We start from the raw sequence: 18,683 nt of genomic DNA on the forward strand, positions 1-18,683 counted from the left end.
TGTGTGTGTATATAGTGTGGCCTAATGCCTACATTTGCACTATTACTTTCCACTAAACTATCTGCTGTGTATATAGTGTGGCCTAATGCCTGAATTTGCACTAAACTATCTGCTGTATATAGTGTGAAGTGTGCTGCTTGTAGTGAAACTTTTTTTCAGTCATTATATTGTTATTACATATGCTGCTGCTGCTGTCTGGTTGGAATCCGACCTGTACACAAGAAAGAACAATAAAGTACAATCTTGAACCTTTGAAATTTGATTTATTGTTATTGTAGTATTTATTGTTATTTGATAACTTTGAAATTGAAATTAGCTGAACTAGGTGCACTTGAAATACATTGGAGTGAAAACGAACCTCTTATGTTTTCTGTAATTATTCTATTATTATTACTATGCTGCTGCTGTCTTGTATGAAACCAAAGTTGATGTATTATTTGAGAACTTTGAAATAAGCTGAACTAAGATGCACTTCAAAGAGATTGGAGTGACAACGAGCCTTTATGTTTCCTATCATTATTCTATTGTTATTACCCATAGGAGTGAAAACGAACCACAAAAGTATTTTCAAAGGCGTTTTTTTTTCTTTTCTCTAAAGCAACTACTATTGAGATGACTACTGTCACTGAAGGCAAAAATAAATGTCAAATTATTTTTCCAAAAAAAAATGAAAAGAGAAAAAAAAAGTTTTACTAAAACGGCCATAACTCTGTTTCTAAAGAAAAGGTGCTGATTTTGGTGAAATCAAGCTGTATTCAACAGCCAATATCTCAAGAACGGAACATGCTATCGACTCACTTTTTTTTCTGGTAAAAAGTAGAGAGTCCAATCTTTATTTTGAGATATTTGGTGTTTATATAGCAATAGCACAGAGTATTCTGTGGTCCTTGAAAGATGAGCCAGAAAGCTTGAAAATGCTGGCACTCAGTGTACATCATTTTAAAAAACCTCTGGCACCCAATGTGTTAAGTAAAAGTATCAATACTGCAAGGTAGAAATACTATGTTGCAAGTAAAAGTCCGGAATAACAAATTTGGTAATGGTATCAAAATGTACTTAAAGTAGTACTCATTTTGCAGAATGGCCCATTTCACAAGTTTTCAAATGTATAAAAATATTTTGAAAATAGCCGATCTACAAGCTCACAATGCGTCACATCGCGACGCATTGTGAGCTTGTAGATCTGCTATTTTCAAATGGCCGAAATGTATATCGGGCTGAAGTGGTTAATGTATGTTTTGTAATAATAATCAAAATCTACAAAGATTTTTTTGTGCAACATTTGCGAACATATGTAACGGACATTTGTAACTCAAACCTTTGAAAAATATTTTAATATATAATGAGTACTTTTACTTTTGGTACTTTAAGTATATTTTGATGCCAATACCTTTGTACTTTTACTCAAGTATAAATGTTGATTACTGGACTTGCAAACAGAGAGTTTCTACATTGCAGTATTGATACTTTTACTTAAAGGAATAGTTACACCTAAAAAATTACTTATCTTCTATCAATTACACACCCCACAAAGCATTGAATTCATGGTGATTTTTTTGTTTGTGTCGCATTCTTAAGCCAATAATTTGATGACCGGCGGAGGAGAGTCAAAGAGTCTCCTTTGAGTCTCCTACCGGATACATTAGCATCTTTCCGCCGGTCATTAAATTATTGGCTTAAGAATGCAACAAATCAAACAAATCTCCATGAATTCAATGCTTCATGGGGTGTGTACTTGAAAGAAAATAAGTATTTTTGGGGGTGAACTACTCTCTTTACTTTAAGTAAAGAAATGCAGTACTTTTTCCACCACTGTTCATGTACACGGTACCAAATATAAAAATACTTCAGCCTTCTCTTGGCATCGCGTGTTTTACCATCTCCCAGAAGAAGACAGCCATGTCACTGCGGTTCTGTAGGACAGCCCAGATGAAGAGAGACGTCCAGGGGAATTCACAGGGCTGCTCCCTGTAAGAACAGTCTCCACGCAGCAGCTTGTTAGCATGCTGAGAAGGAGAGAAGAACAGAACTATGAAGAGGAAATGAGAGATATAGGCATTAAAGGGATAGTTCACCCCAACTTGATTTTTTTCCTATAGATTACCCATACCATGAAGCTTTGAATTCATGTAGATGTTTTGTTTTTGTCACATTGAGCCAATGATTTGATGACGCAGTGTATGAAGCAGTGTATCTGGTAGGAGACTCAAAGAGTCTCCTTTGAGTCTCCTACCGGATACACTGCTGGTCATCAAATTATCGGCTTAGGAATGCGACAAAAAACTAAAAAATCACCATGAATTCAAGGCTTCATGGGGTGTGCAATAGATAGAGAATACGTATTTTTTTGGGTGAACTATCCCTTTAAACTTTAAAGGGATAGTTCACCCAATTTAAAGTTTAAAGGCCCAATCCAATTATTTTCAAACATAAATTGGGGTTATATTCACATACTGTACATTGTACATTGTACACTGTACTTTAATTTGTAAACGGAAACTGTGTATTTGCAAATATCTTACCCCATCATAAATCTAAATATTTACTCCAATGTTTACACACATATTACCAATGTAAACAGACCGTTCAGCTCCAGAATACAGTAAACATATCTTTAAAATAATTGATATGTTGTCAGTGTTAGTCCTTCTATCATGTCAATAAAAAGTTGATATAAAAATGTCTCCCTGGATATTTGTTTACATTCATAGGGATCAGCCCTTAAAACCGGAAAGCATCTGTGTCATTTTAGATTTTAGCTATACATATACAGCCAGCCATACATATATATATATATATATATATATAAACTAAATAAGACTCGTGCACATCTTTAAGACCTCGACTGGAGGTGCAGGTCAATGCAAGAAAAGTATACAACTAAAAGGAAAAAACCTCCAAAAGAAGGGACCGCACAACTCCAGGACTGATTTTGCTTTCTTTATTTGCACAACGCGTTTCGCTTGTTTGCTTCTTCAGGTGCTGAAGAAGCAAACAAGCGAAACGCGTTGTGCAAATAAAGAAAGCAAAATCAGTCCTGGAGTTGTGCGGTCCCTTCTTTTGGAGGTTTTTTCCTTTTAGTTGTATATATATATATATATATATATATATATATATATATATATATATATATATATATATATATATATACAGTATATATATATATATATATATATATATATATATATATATATATATATATATATATATATATATATATATATATATATATATATATATAGGATTTATGATTTATGATTTATGACTTAGAACATTGGTTTAGAACAGTGGTTCTCAAAAATAGCAGATGCACAAGCTCACAGTGTGTCACTTGAGCAGATGTTTGTGCTTGTACATCTGCTATTTTTCAACATGTTTTTGAAAAATATTGTAAGTGTTTCAAACATTTGAATGAATTTGAATGAATTTCTTAGACACAAATCTTCTGTTGTGGAGGTCCCTGGTAGATGCGGGTTTGCGGCCAAATATATATCATTTTGGGGGTTCTTGGTACAACAAAGTTTGAGAACTAATGATTAGAAGGCATTTGTAGAATCGGCCTTAGGTCTTAATGGGTTAAGAAAGAAACAGTGATAGGTTTGTAATTTTTACATGAGTATTAAACTAATAAACCAGTTGTTTAATTTGATACAATAAAAAAAATTAAAAAATTGCAGCATGGTACAGGCTGGCTATTTAATCACTAAACCCTATATACGTAAGTTGAGGGGTCTAGACTAGGCCGCATTTGTTTCCCTCAACGTTAAAAATCTTCACTGAAGATAGGAGATCTACAAGCTCACAACGTGTTGCAACACAACATATTGCGAGCTTGTAGATCTGCTATTTTATGACTAATGTTCACTGAATAAGGATGCTAGGGTTCATGTTTAAAGAGAAAATAATGGTAGCAGTATTATGAGGAGTTAGTACCCTCAAAGCCGACCTCTCAGAGGTGAAGTCCTCCAGACCCAGAGCACGGCAGTAGAATGGCTCCTCTTTGCCCAATAACGTCCTCAAGACACCTGACAACTGGAGACACAGGGAAGAGGAAAAACAATAATAATAATAAAAAATAAGGAAATAAGACAAATTTATCACAAAGGCCAAATTTCCTCTTAAAGGAGAATTTTGGACTAAGTTTTTCTTACCTTTTCTATGATGTTATGATATCTTAGGATGAATGGTACAGTAGAAAAATTTCATAACTCCATCCTGGGTTCACCACAGCTTAAAACGTGCGTGGATAGGCCTTGCATTAGGTCACATATTTGAATAGCTTTTTTTTTTCTTTTTTCGGTGAGATCTGACGTCAATAGTGACATAACAATGTCAAAAAAACAAAAAAAAAGTCTCGCTAGACGTCTCGCTAGACAAGATTGAAATCTCGAGATTTCAATCTCATCTAGCGAGACTTAGGGTTTTATTTTTTTTTATTTTTTTTTACATAGTGTTCTGTCACTATGAACGTCAGATCTCACAAAAAAAAGGAAAAAAAGACTATTCAAATATGTGATCTAACTTAAGGCCTATCCGCGCACGTTTTAAGCTGTGGCGGACCCGGGATGGAGTTATGAAATTTTTGTACTGTACCATCCTAAGATATCATAACATCATAGAAAAGGGAAGAAAAACTTAGTCCAAAATTCTCCTTTAAATCAACAAAGTGGCCTAAACCTGCCTAACGATGATGTCATTGGTAGGCGGGTTTCTGAAGTGTCTGCAGCGCTCCTGACACAGGCCAAATATATTAGATTTATAAAATAATGAGCATTAGTGATGACCAATTATATGAAGACTGGTTGAAAATGGGTGAAGTCGTCCTCTAAGCTCTTAGTGAGTTTCAACCAAGGTTCTGTATTTGTTATGTTGCGTGTGCAAGTACATAACAGTATAAATGGTTTGTGTTCAACTCCTCGGACATTGTAGCAGCGTGGTAACAGTGATATACAACAATAAAATGATAGGGAGAAAAAAAAAACATCTATAGAGTATTAATCGCAGCCAGGGTATAATAGCAACAACTAGAAAAAGTGTTCCTCGGAGCACTGGTCTCCGCCACGACCGCCAGGTCAGGTAGGTTAGTGTGGGCCAGCAATGTTCGGAATTCGCCAATCAGGCTGGAACGTGAAAAATCAGATGGATCGGACGGATCCGTCTTGATCACTTGATTAAAGAGATAATGTATACTGATTTTTGGGCAACATTAGTAGGAGTAATATTAAAATAAATAGTTTTGCAAAAATCGGCCTCCTGGTGGCGCTATAATAGGTGGCATTTGTTCCGCAATGGAGTGAAAATGTGTGTGCAAAGTTTCACCGCAATTGGACGCTGCATTCATGATTTGCAACATTTTGTTGAAAACGGGCCACTCCTGAAAACTTTAGCCAATCAGGATGGAATATGAAATATGAATATGACTATGTACCGATTTGCAGGATTTTTGGCTAAAATCTGTAGGAGTACTGTCAAAAAAATGTGTTTTGCAAAAAGCGGCCTCCTGGTGGCGCTATAACAGGCCCATGTGAAAAATTTGGGGCAGAGGTTCTGAATTGGCATCCAGGGAGTGTGTGTGCACAGTTTCGCTGCGATCAAGCTAACAGTGCCGACGATCAGCTGTTCACAGACGGACGGACTCCCACACACGCGGACGGACGGACGGACGGACAGACGGACAGACAGGGTGCAAAACATACTCTCTCGCCATGCCTTACGGCCTGGCGAAGACAATAACAGTAGCAGTAGTGAAGGTCATCAGGATCATAATAATATATCGTCTCTGTTGGGTGGAAACCTCATATGCCCAAAACTGTTACTTTTCAGGATTCAAATACAAAAATGGCAAAAGTAGCAGATCTACAAGCTCAAAACACGATGCTTTGCGCCACGTTTCAAGCTTGTAGATCTACCACCTTTGATGCTTGTGTGTGACGCTGTAGTATGATCAAGTAGAGCATTAATTTACGAAAAAACACAACAAGTTAGAATATGGAGATACGACATTATTTCTCTAAACCCCACCTCATACAGGCTGATCTTTCTCCTGGTTTTAAGCCGCTTTCGCTTCTTCCGCTCCTCCAGGCGCTCAACTAGCAGCTTGTAGGCCAGCGTGCCTTCGGCCACCGAGCGGTAGAGGCTCTCCAGCCTGCCATAGGTCAGGTACTCCTGGATGTTGAAGCCGTTCTCGGTGAAGAGGCGCACAAAATGGGGCTTGTCGTTGACCAGTGCCTCCGTCATGCAGTCGTCTAGGTCTGGATTCTGTCGAACAGAATGGAGGTCAACAGGGACAGGTTATCTACCTGTTTGTTTTGTTGTTGTTTTTAGTTTTTTGGTGTAGACCAGAAAATGTATTTTCTTTTGACAAAAAACGATTTTCATGTATAATTTTAAAGATCTCTATGAGCTCTATCAGATGGAAAAATCAGATGGAAAAATACATTAAAATTATATTTTGTACTTTCAGAAATAAAGGCATGGTCAGTATCATGGTCAGTATCATGATCACTATCATGGTCAGTAGCATGGTCAGCATCATGGTCAATATCATAGTCAGTATCATGTCAGTATCATGGTCAGCATCATAGTCAGTATCATGGTCAGTGTTATGTCAGTATCATGATAAGTATCATGTCAATACCATAATAGCATCATGTCGATATCATGTTAGTATCATGATCAGTATCATGTCAATACCATATTAGTATCATGTCAGTATCATGGTCAGTACCATAGTCAGTATCATTTCAACATCATGGTCAGTATCATGGTCAGTATCATGGCCAGTATCATGGTCAGTATCATGGCCAGTGTCATGGCCAGTATCATGGTCAGTATCATGGTCAGTATCATGTGTTGTCGTCAATTAAACCGCCCGCCGTCTTAAATGTTGTTGTCTTAACGGATAATTAAAATAGTAAAAAAATATTCAGGCTGTTGTTGCATTAATCAGAACTGAAATGTTTGCAAATGAAGGCTATATATTTTGTCATGGTGACATTACAATACGAGCTATTAAATGCTGAGCTTGTAGATAAGCATTTTTGGGGGAAAATCACAGATATCACAGGGTCGCACACCTTGCAACTTCATTGGAATTTAGTTCTGTCTTGACCTGAGTACAATTCTCCTTAAAAGTTGTTGAAAGTAGTTTAGTTGCTGTAGGCATATAGCTACTGTACTCTCCTAAAAATCTAAAATGATTGATTAGGCAATTCATTCTAGCTAACATAGTTGGTTATGACAACAAATAGACTATGTATTTTCCCTCTATGTCATCACATACATCAAGTTCAATGAGGATAGTTTACAATCGCAGGTGTAGTTTGAATCTGATTGAATCACGTCGGTTTATGATTTCAGTCTCCAATCCTGCTGTACTGCTTAAAAATATAGAATTGAATGTGTTCATATATTGATTGCTGATATTATGTTTTGTTTGCATGATTACACTTTAAGTGCACTTTTACACTGTGCCAGTGTTACACTGCACTGTCCATTGTCAAGTTCATACTCAATTATGACACTTTGTCAGTATGTTACTTATTTTTGCGATACAATGTTGTGCAGTCGGTGGGGAGGGGGGCCCCCCAAACTTGAGCTTTGCTTGGAGCCCCAGAATTTCTAAATCCACCAGTGCGTGACCGTGACAGTAGCCATAGTGAAACTATTAAAGTAACTCCAAATCTACAGTGGCAATATTTTGTGTGACTTCAACATTCAGGTATCTTGTGATGTTTCTCACCATCCAATTGATGTCGCCATTGAAGAACTCACTCTTGGCGATGTCCAGTCTGTTCAGGGTGACTGCCAGCTTCAGATCCTCCGTATGAAGTCTGGCGTTCTCATTGGCTGCCACACACACGCACACACGCACACATGCACGCAGGAACGCACGCAGGAACTCATGTTAAAGAGGTGGTGCTGGTGCCATGGTTTTGCACTTTTTCTGTTTTTCATGTGTCTATGAAGTTGACACATATGAAATTGAAATTATTAAGCCCCCTGGTGGTGTTTTTATGGTGTTTTATGTCTTCTCTGACTACTTTCAGTTTCTTCCTGGGGGCTGAAACCTTGAGGGTCAAACGTGCTAATAGAAAAACAGCACTTTAGTGACATAGTAAAAACATGTCCTCCCCCTCATTATCATAACACAGCAGGTGTGGGCATGAGGAGGAGGGACTAGGACAGGTGGGTGGTGCTAAGGTGGTGGAGGAGGTGCTAAGGTGAGAACCAGGTATACTTAATGAACTGGAGGCGTGTCCACATAAAAACATAATTTGAACACTTTCTGTACACTTTTTTATGTTTTAGGGGGGGGGGGGGGGGGATCACTGAAAATCACGCCACCCCGTCTTTAAGGACTATTATAACATCTTCTTTCATGCATCATCCTCAAATGTCCAACTCAGTGCCGTACAGACACGCCCTTGTCTCTGGTCCCACTAGGGACCTCTGAAGGTGGTCCGTACAGGGGACAGGTGGCGATTATGTGTTCAGCAGTCTGCTGCGCTGTCTGATAAGCCCCACTTCTTCATAGTTGACTTGACTTGAAGCAGCTGACCAAGCAGCTGGATACGAGAGGGCCCGGCCATCCTTCCAGGAAGCCGCCAGTCATGAGCTTGTAGACAAGTCCTCCGGGATGGAACGGAGTATCTCGCCTTATTGCAACAATCTCCCATTACTATATAGAGTCTGGAACTACATCTCCCGAAATTTGAGACAGGAAGCTGTCATCTGTTAGTCATTTCCGTTCACGGAAATGTAATCTTAAAATATCTTTACTTTAAAGTTTTTAATTTAAATTTCTGCTAAGCAGCAAGCTATATTATGCTTAGATGATTTTGATTTATATTCAGATAACTGTAAAGACAAAACGGAAGTGGGGAGGAGTTTTCACATCCGCTTTATCGCTTGATAATTTTAAGAGCTTCCGTGCTCCAGACTGTATGACCGGAAGCATTTGAACATTGTAGGAGGCAACAGTCTGGCTCACAAGACTATATTGCAAGGGCTTGGAGGGGCCAAGTTGATGGCAGCAATGGTCAAATAACAAAACATTTCAAGTTTTCAAACTATTTAAAAAATACATTTTGAAAATAGCTATCTACAAGCTCTGTGCATGAGTCTCTCATTGTGCTCTCCCACGCAAAGACAAAGTCAGGTGCGCCTGAACATAACATATCATAACATAATAATACTGATTATTGTTATATACTGTACCTCTTGCCAGGGCCTTGAGCAGGACTGTATCAAAGTCATCTGGCCTCTCCTGCTCTCCATGGTAGACTGTTATCAGCTCCCTGTTCTGGTAGATGCTCAGAGCCTGAGGGTCAACGTCAAGGGTCACAGGATTGGTACAATTGCTATTTTTGCAATGAACTGTAAACAGGAACTTGTAAGACTGCGAATACATTTACTATTACTATTACTATTAATACATACAAACGATTAGACGTTCTGCTCTGTTTGGCACAGTGGAACGCAAGACAGAGAGGATGACTTGCAATGATGCGACACATGTTGTCATCCAGATTCAAACCTGTGACACATGATGTACTGTACATTCCCGCCCACTGAGCTAACAACATGCCACAGGCACAGAGACCTTGTAAGGTTTGGGGTAAATTCTACTATTTTCCCCACTGTAATCTACCAGAGTCACATCCAGGAATTAAGCTAAAAGCTAGTTAGGCCTACTAACTATCTTTCACCATACATTCAAATGTAGATAGCATGTTATGTAGACAGATGCCAGGTTCATCTGTTGACCTGGCATCCTATAGTTTGTACAGTTTCAATGTACAGATTTTTTTGTTGTTGATATTATACTGTTTAGACTGATGATAGGTTCTTGGTTTACCTATGATCCTAGATTACTATATCTATGCATTTGATGTATTACCTGTGTTTACCTTGCTAAGTTTACTGTAAATCACTCTGGATTAAGAGCATCTGCTAAATGCCTAAATTGTAAATTTACCTTGTCTGACTATCGATAAGTTAAAATAGTAAATTAAAAAGAAAAACTGTAGTCAATTCTGAAAATAGATTAATAAGTCAACAGGGCGCACATGTTCTGGAACAACTATGTGCATTCAGAAAAGCCTTAAGGGTGTGTTACTGTGCACCATCCACTGCCCTTTCATACCTGCTCAATAAGTGTGTCTGTCTGTGCTTCAGAAGAGAAGTGGCTCCTGACCCGCTCTGCCACTCTGTCCTTCAGATCAACACTAGGACCCGCAACACCATCTCCCTCCTTGGAGGACGTCTGGATAGCAGGGGCAGGTGATAGGCTCTCCAACATGTCACTCAAGAGGTCAGCCACGCCTCCTGAACCTGCCAGCACCAGCCAGGGTATGGATTTCCTCAGAGACGCGTCTACCCGCTGGTGTGGATATTGGGGAGGGAGAGAGAGACATACCGACAGTCAGAAAGACAGACGGACACATAGAAACAGAAGCAGGTATAAAGACAAATTAAGTGCTTCTCTACTGGTTAATACTTTTATAGACAGGGGTGCACATAACTTTTTAGGTCTGGTACGCAGAAGAGCACCTGGACATGTGACTTGGTGCGCATGGCGCCCGTCCCGTTTTGTCAACGGGGGGGGGGGGGGTTCAGCCCGGACAGTTTTGTCAACGGGGGGGGGGGGTTCAGCACGGTGCCCACCGGACAGTTTTGTCAACGGGGGGGGGGCGAGAAAAAAAGGACGCTCTGCTTCTAAATTCCGCCGATTTTCGCCGTTCTTTTTTCTCACGCTGTTAGATAAAGCCCCCAAGGTTGGTGCCCTGTGCTGCTGCGCTGATTTTATCCGCCAGATTGGGACGTTCACGGCATATTTTGCACCATTACGGTGCGTTCATCATCGGTGACGAGTGCCTCTAACAGCCGCTGCTGGCTGCGTGCACGCAGCGAGGCAATGCGAGGCGACGCGAGGCGATGTGAGTCATATCTCTACCCTTGTGCCTAATGGCTGTACATGGGGCCGACGGGTGCTTTAGAGTGATTGTGTGAGTGTGGCTTCAGGAAGTAAATTCCTAGCCTCGATCTCCAGGCTTTTATTTTTTATTTTTGCTAAAAAATAAAAGTTTGGAAATTCCTGTCCCAGCAGTTGGTGCGCAAAAGCGCCTCGCGTCGCCTGATGTGGTGCGCATTTTTTATTTTGGGTGCGCATGCGCACCTGCGCACCAGTTATGTGCACCCCTGTTTATAGAGTGCGCTCTTATTTCTTTACACACTTGCAATTCATAAATGCTCTGACCCTGCTCTGAAGTCTTTATTATGGTTTATCTGTCGTCAGTTTTATGTATTTTTATTTTTGTTTTAGGTATATACAGGCTCATAACGCATCACTTTGTGCCGCGCTAAGAGCTTGTGAAAATGTGTGCAAATCTTTGAATATGTATATATTTTAACCCATTAAAACCGGTAAAGCAGATCTGTGTAATTTTAGATGTCAGCGTTGGCTATTCAAAAATAGCAGATCTACAAGCTCACAGCTCACGATCCACTATTATGTTGTATGAATGCCTATTGCATCAAGAAGCAGTGACTGTACCTCCAGCATTGTTGCCTGTCCTGATATGAGCATGCAGAGGACTGGAATGGCAATGCTGCTGCTGCCTGTAGGAGAAAAAAAAAGGAATTTTATAAAATCATAACTCAACTGTGGAATTGCCTCCTTTCTCATTGCTCCACTCATTGCTCCATATACAGTATAGTTCATGTATAACTATTGCACACTGATGCACCATACGTTATGTACATCTCTCATTGATTGATTGATTGATTGATTGATTGATTGATTGATTGATTGATTGATTGATTGATTGAATACTTTTGAAAAAAGCACATGAAAGTACAGTTCCCTACACGGTCAGCTAATAGGAATTTAAAAACCCAAGAAAGCCATTGGCTTGTTTCCATTGGAGTCCTTTGTACTCAATGTGATAGTAAATGACAGACAGATATACACTACTATGCAGAACATCATATAAACAGTTTTAAAAATAAGAAAAAATAAGAAAAATGTGAAACGTACTGATAGCCTATATATTTTTTATTTTATATTTCCATGTGTTGTGATTTTTATTAGATTGTTAGATTTGTGTGATGTGTCAAGCATACATTAAGAATTGTATTATACAATGAAACCTGGTTCCACCATCTCTTACCTCCGATGCCTGTGCGTTGGTGGGAGATGTAGTTCTCTAGCTTGGGCCTGAAGATGGCCTCTCCGCCTCTGCGCCCTACACTCCCATCATCCACCAGCAGGAAGGCCTCATAGTTGTTGTCCAGACAACAGGAGTGTCCAGTGCTTTTCTCCACAGAGTACTTAGCGGTGGGTGTGGAGCGACTGGAGATGCCCTGAGATGGAAGAAAACAGGAATTGCATGTGACTGTCATTTACAGCAGTGGTTCTCAAACCTTTCAGGCCGCAACCCCCCAAAATAATTTGGGGTCCTATGCACATACGTAAAACATTACATCTATATACTGTATACAATTGGCAAAGTGGATGTTTGCGTGTTTGTCTGTTTGTCTGTTAGGTTTCGTGTTTGTCAGTTGCATGTTAGGTTTCGCTTTTGCTTTGCGTGTTGCAGTTAGGTTTCGCTTTCGGTTTGCATGCTGCAGTTAGGTTTCGCTTTCGTTTTGCACGTTGCCAAATCATGTGCGAGAAACAAGCACCGGTGTTGCAAGGAACGTCTATACGTTCTTCTGTCTCTGTCTCCGATGTGCGGGCCAGGCTACTAGACGGGAGGGCCGCGTAGTGGCCCGACCCTCTAGTTGAATACATTTTACCGTCATTGATTAATTCATTAATACTGTCCCACTCAAACATACAGTGAATTAATATTTTGCCTGTATACTGTGAGCTTTTATTTATTTATTTGTTATGGGGGGGGGGGCGGTCCCCACCAAATGACCAACATACAGTAACAGGGCATCTGCATTTCTAAAGGGTGAGCAAGCTAGTTGTATCTGTACATGTGTGTATTGTGTATGTGTATTTGTATTGTACTAAAGCGAAACCTAACATGCAACTGACAAACACGAAACCTAACAGACAAACAGACAAACACGCAAACATCCACTTTGCCAATTGTATATATAGATAGAGGACAACTCAACTTGTAATGTGCGTGCTTATACCTGAGGGTTGACCAACTGCTGTCGGTTGTGCACAAGGCCCCAAGGAGCGATGCCCAGAGCCACCACCTTGTTGTGGAAGTCAGAAGAGGCTGCGATGTTGTAGTCCCTCACCGCCTCTCCTACACATCTCCCCACGCCCTCACACAAGCCTTCTGTCACTATCCAGGCTCCTGTGTGTGTGTGTGTGTGTGTGTGTGTGTGTGTGTGTGTGTGTGTGTGTGTGTGTGTGTGTGTGTGTGTGTGTGTGTGTGTGTGTGTGTGTGTGTGTTTTTGTGAATTATGTATGTGAGCAAGGATGAGGACAGATAAAGAGGGAGAGTTTGTGTTTTGATGGTAGAAATGGCAGCGAGACACGCACAGCTGATTGACATGGCTTGTTAATCACAGTTCAACCACCTAAACCCTAAGCATTCATTTTGAAAACTTGAAATGGGACATTCAGCATAATGAGTACTTTTACTTTTGGTATGTTAAGTATATTTTGATGCCAATACCTTATTCAAGTACATTTTTAATATCAAACTTTTACTTGTAATAAGTAATAAGTAAGTATTTTTACATTGCTGTATTGGTACGTTTACTTAAGTAAAACATGTGAGTACTTCTTCCATCACTGGGGGTAGGACTGTACTTTACATATAGTGTAGTGGCCTGGTGCGAATTGCTTGTGTATTGCACTTTCGAGGTTGTCAGCCTGAGGTTGTCACTGTCATTACAGTGACTGTGGGGTGGGACTACCGGGACTTGTGTGGGAAGTGAAGTGACGTTGTTGTTGTTGTGTTGGTGCCTAAGAATGTTGGTCAGAATTTATTGAGAGGAGAGCCCCTTAAGATGCAGCATCTCATTTTAGAGGGGGTCCTATGCACACGCGTAAAACATTACATACAATACAAATACACAATACACACATGTACAGATACAACTAGCTTGCTCACCCTCTCCCACACACACCCCCATCCCCCAACTCATTTTAAACAAAGAAGTCGAGAATACAGTACTTGGACCCTGTATCAAAGTCAGAAATAATAGAAACTAGAGGTCGCGAAACGTTACTATACACACATCAGCTACTGTACCTGTTCGTCTCAAGGCTTTGACCAGTCCCTGCCTGAGGACCTCCTGAACCCAGCCGTTGACCTCTGCACTGCCTTCTCCTCCCACCACAGACACCACCAAGTTGGGGGTGGGCAAACCCCACCCATTCTTGGATCTGTTGGATTTTGTCATCAGGTCGTAGACCGTGGAGGGGTCTGTGTCCCAGGACAGACGCAGGAGCTATAGGTGATCAAAGAGGCAAAATGAGATGACGTCAGCGATGGACATGATCAAACTAAATACAGACTAAGGACTTTCCTATCAACAGGGTCAGGGTTTACAGAGTAGATTATAATGTCTATTCTAAAGTTGACTAATATCCTGGTCTAATGGAAAACATCTTTTATTTGAGTTTATGATGTACTTGGATCATTCAATTACCTCACCATCATGGGGCCTAAAAGCACGACATAATGAAAAAAAATAATCTTGAATCTTACATTTTGAATCTCTTGACTTGACTCCGTCGACTTAAACAATGACAAAACATTTTACGACTACCTTTTTTCACTGACGAAAACTAAATAAAAACTAACAAAAACTAACCAATGATTACTAAAACTAAGACAATTTCGTCACCAAAAAAAACGAAACTAAAATGTTAAGGAGGGACTAGTGGAGAAGAGATCCAGTAGAACTCAGACAAGTCATTTTATGTTTGGTTGCGCTCGAGTGTTGCGCTCTGAAAATAGCAGATCTACAAGCATGACTAAAACAAAATCAAACACTTGCCATCAAACTTAACCCATTCAATCCGGGGAACGCATGTCATTTTAGATTCCTTTGGCTATTCAAAAAGTAGTGCAAATCTTTAAATATATATTTTGTAAAGCGAACAGTTGTAAAATATTTTGTTCCAGGGACCCCCAGAAGTAAAGATTTGAGGTACAAATGTTCGCTTTAAAGAATATATATTCAAAGATTTGCAAAACTTCTCACGATTTTTCTAAAAATAGCAGATCTACAAGCTCATAGCGCGGCACTCGGTGCTGTGCTACAAGCTTGTATATCTGCTATCTTTGAATAATAAAAAAAAACTAGAGAAAGTGCTCCTCGGAGCACAGGTCTCCGCCAGGTCAGGTAGGTTATTGTGGGCCAGCAACGTTTGGAATTCGCCAGTCAGGATGGAATATAAAAAATCAGACAGATCCATCTTGATCACTTGACTATAGAGATAATGTGTACTGATTTGCATGATGTTTGGACAAAATTTGTAGGAGTAATATATAAAAGAAACATCGGCCTCCTGGGGGCGCTATAATAGGTCAATGTTAAAAGGGTGGCGTTTGCTCTTCAACGTAGTGCGAATGTGCATGCAAAGTTCCACCGCAATCGGACGCTGTGTTCCTGATTTGCGGCATTTTGTTCAAAACGGGCCACTCCTGCAAACTTTAGATGTCAATGTTAGCCAATCAGGATGGAATATTAAAAATCAAACGGATCCGTGTTGATGACATGACTATAGAGATACTGTGTACCGATTTGCGTGATGTTTGGATAAAATCTGTAGGAGTACTGTAAAAAAATATGTTTTGCACAAATCGGCCACCTGGTGGCGCTATAACAGGCCCATGTGAAAATTGTGGGGCAGAGGTTCTGAATTGGCAGCCAGGGAGTGTGTGTGCACAGTTTCGCTGCGATCCACCCAACGGTGCGGGAGATTAGCTGTTCACAGACGGACACACACACACACGGACGGACACACACACGGACGGACACACACACACACGGACACACACACACACACACACACGGACGGACGGACATGGGGTAAAACATACTCTCTCGCCATGCCTTTCGGCCTGGCGGAGACAATAACCAAAGACATCTAAAATGACACAGATGCGTCCCCGGACTGAATGGGTTAACACTGCGACAGAGAACATTTCTCAGACACTTACGGGTACATAGCTGCGCCTCCACCTGCTGACGCCCTCAAACCACAGCCATCCAAAGGCATCAGTAGGATACTCAGAGGAGTGCAGGGCTCTGTCCCAGTGTGTGACCATGGACTGCTCCAGAGACTCTGGGAGATGGCTCTGACGTCCACACTGGCATCGCGTGCCATCGCTGAGGGAGACAACATAGGGCAGTGGCTTTCTTTCAACCTTCTTCATGCCAAGGACCCCTAAATTGATATACATTTTGGCCACGGACCCCCATCCGAAAATGTTTTGTGCCAGGGACCCCCCCCCCCCAGAAGCAACGATTTGAGTTAAAAACGCTCGCTTTCGAAAATATATATTCAAAGATATGCAAACATTTTCAAGATTGTTCTAAAATAGCATATCTACAAGCTCATAGCGCGGCACTCGGTGCCGCGCTATGAGCTTGTATATCTGCTGTTTTTGAATAGCCAAAGCTAAGTGGTTAAAAATTATTGTGACGCTATGTTAACTAATTTAGCTGGGGACCCCCTGGGACCCCCCCCCCCTCCTCTCAACCTGTGGGTCCTCAAATGTTAATTTTTTTTTTGGGGGGGGGGGGTCCATAGGTGACAGTGAAGTGACAATTTAAGGACTTTTAAGACCTTTTTAATACCTCAAGAAAAAAAAAGAAAAAGAGCATTACTGCATCAAACGTAATCATCAAACCGGGCCCGGCACCACGGGGGTGCCAGAGGGGGCCTGGCCCCCTCAGTTTATGCTTGACCAACCTTGGGGGGGCACCAAACGGCGTGGAGAAAGTGAAAGATGACATTTCATCCTGGCACCGGGCCTGCATCAAACCATACTATAAAAACTGGTCAAACATTGGCCAAATTGTCAAATTACTAGAAGCTCGCCCCCGCTACGCGGGGGCTCGCGTCTAGCCCGCGGCCACGCCCACGTAGCGCCCGCGGCCACTTGGCAGCTCATATAAGTGGCGTAGCGTCATGAGGGCCAGTGGGGCCGTGGCTCGGTCAGTGAAGACCCTGTAGTGCGGATGATATGTGGCATAGAGGGGCAGATTGTAAATCCCCAGAGGAAACATCCGTGGGCTACCATTGGTTCAGCGATGTGTGCTGTCGCCCTGCGGCCCCTCCTCCTCCACCAATGTGCAGTTTTGAGAGCCCTGACGTCACAACAATTGGAGCGATGGGCACTGCACTCTGGTTGGTTAGGGTACACCTAGGGCCCAGGTAGAACCCAGTTAAAGCCTGCATGGGCAAAGCCAGTTAGGACCCGCCTTGGTCCCACATAAACATGGCTAGTTGGGGCCCACCTAAGGGCCAGGTAGAAGCTACTTATAGCCTGCATGGGCATCGCAGTTGGAACTGAAGTGGATGCCGCTGACATTGCTGACATGGGGTCCATATGGTTTAGCCCACCTTGAAACCATATGGGAACTACGCTGGCATGCTGGCTGGAATGCAAACGCTGCATCATACCTGTAGTGTGTAGTTTGATGTTGTGTGTGTAGCAGATATACCTGCAGTGTGTAGATCAATGTCCATATGAAAGTCAATGCCCAGCAGTGTTTTTTTTTTCTCCAGCAGAGTTTCTAGTGTCTCTGTCTCTCTGTGGAAGAGGTTGCACATGAACTCTGCAGCCGCACTGAGGCGCTCCAACACAAACACTCTGACATTAAGCTGCTTCACACAACAAACATCAGCACCACGCTGCTGTTTGTCCAAAAGACACAATATCTCCTCTCCCACCGACGTCATGTGTTCATTTATCGACAGCCGTACAGACTCCTTTTGACACATTTTACCTCGTTTATCCAGCTCTCACTGACTCTCCACATCGGGCTGTTATAGCGCCACCATGAGGCTGATTAGAGAAATCTCAAGTGGAATTTCTTCCTCGGCATAGTGGGAATGTGGGTGCAAAGTTGCACGGAAAGTGCATGCTGTGTTCATAATGTGAGGCATTTTGGTCCAAACGGAGCAGTCCTGCAGACTTTGGAAGCCATTGTAGCCAATCAGGATGGAATATGAAAAATCTGAAAGAGCCGTTTTTTTTAATGACTGTGGAGATACTGTGTACCGATTTGCGTGATGTTTGGGCAAAATATGTAGGAGTACTGTGAGAAAATGTGTTTAGCCTTAAGCGGCCTCCTGGTGGCACTGTAACAGGGCCATGTGAAAGAAATAGGGCAGAGGTTCTGAATTGGCATCCAGGGAGTGTGTGTGCACAGTTTCGCTGCGATCAAGTCAACGATGTGAGAGATTAGCTATCACAGAAGGACGGACAGGGGGAGAAACATAGTCTTGTGCCATGCCTTTCGGCCTGGCGGAGACAATAATAAAACGAAAGTAAAGGAAATGACCATTTCTGCAACAAAAGTAGTCAACAAACTATACTATAAAAACATTGGCCACATTGTCAAATAATCTAAGAAAGAGGCAATCATGTAGAAAGTAGCCGATCTACAAGCTTACAAAGCCTCTCAACGTGAGGCGTTTCGAGCTTGTAGATCTGCTATTTTCACAATATTTACTTGTGGAACGG

At 41.4% G+C, this 18,683-nt stretch overlaps 1 pseudogene across 1 annotated transcript in view; it reads right to left on the reverse strand.

Moving 5' to 3' along the window:
* Positions 1-16,364, reverse strand: part of LOC311053309 (transient receptor potential cation channel subfamily M member 5-like) — a 39,433-nt pseudogene extending 23,069 nt beyond the window's left edge. The window contains exons 1-11 of the transcript in view: positions 16,149-16,364; positions 14,229-14,427; positions 13,153-13,322; positions 12,174-12,366; positions 11,558-11,622; positions 10,148-10,384; positions 9,220-9,322; positions 7,742-7,848; positions 6,022-6,258; positions 3,934-4,032; positions 1,878-2,006 (exon numbers count right to left, since the gene is read on the reverse strand). The product of the transcript in view is annotated as a transient receptor potential cation channel subfamily M member 5-like (transcript). The remainder of the gene's footprint in view (positions 1-1,877; positions 2,007-3,933; positions 4,033-6,021; positions 6,259-7,741; positions 7,849-9,219; positions 9,323-10,147; positions 10,385-11,557; positions 11,623-12,173; positions 12,367-13,152; positions 13,323-14,228; positions 14,428-16,148) is intronic.
* Between the last annotated feature and the right edge of the window lie 2,319 nt (positions 16,365-18,683).

The sequence above is a fragment of the Gymnoscopelus microlampas genome, assembly GCF_963454915.1.
Source record: "Gymnoscopelus microlampas genome assembly, chromosome: 10".
NCBI classification, from domain to species: Eukaryota; Metazoa; Chordata; class Actinopteri; order Myctophiformes; family Myctophidae; genus Gymnoscopelus; species Gymnoscopelus microlampas.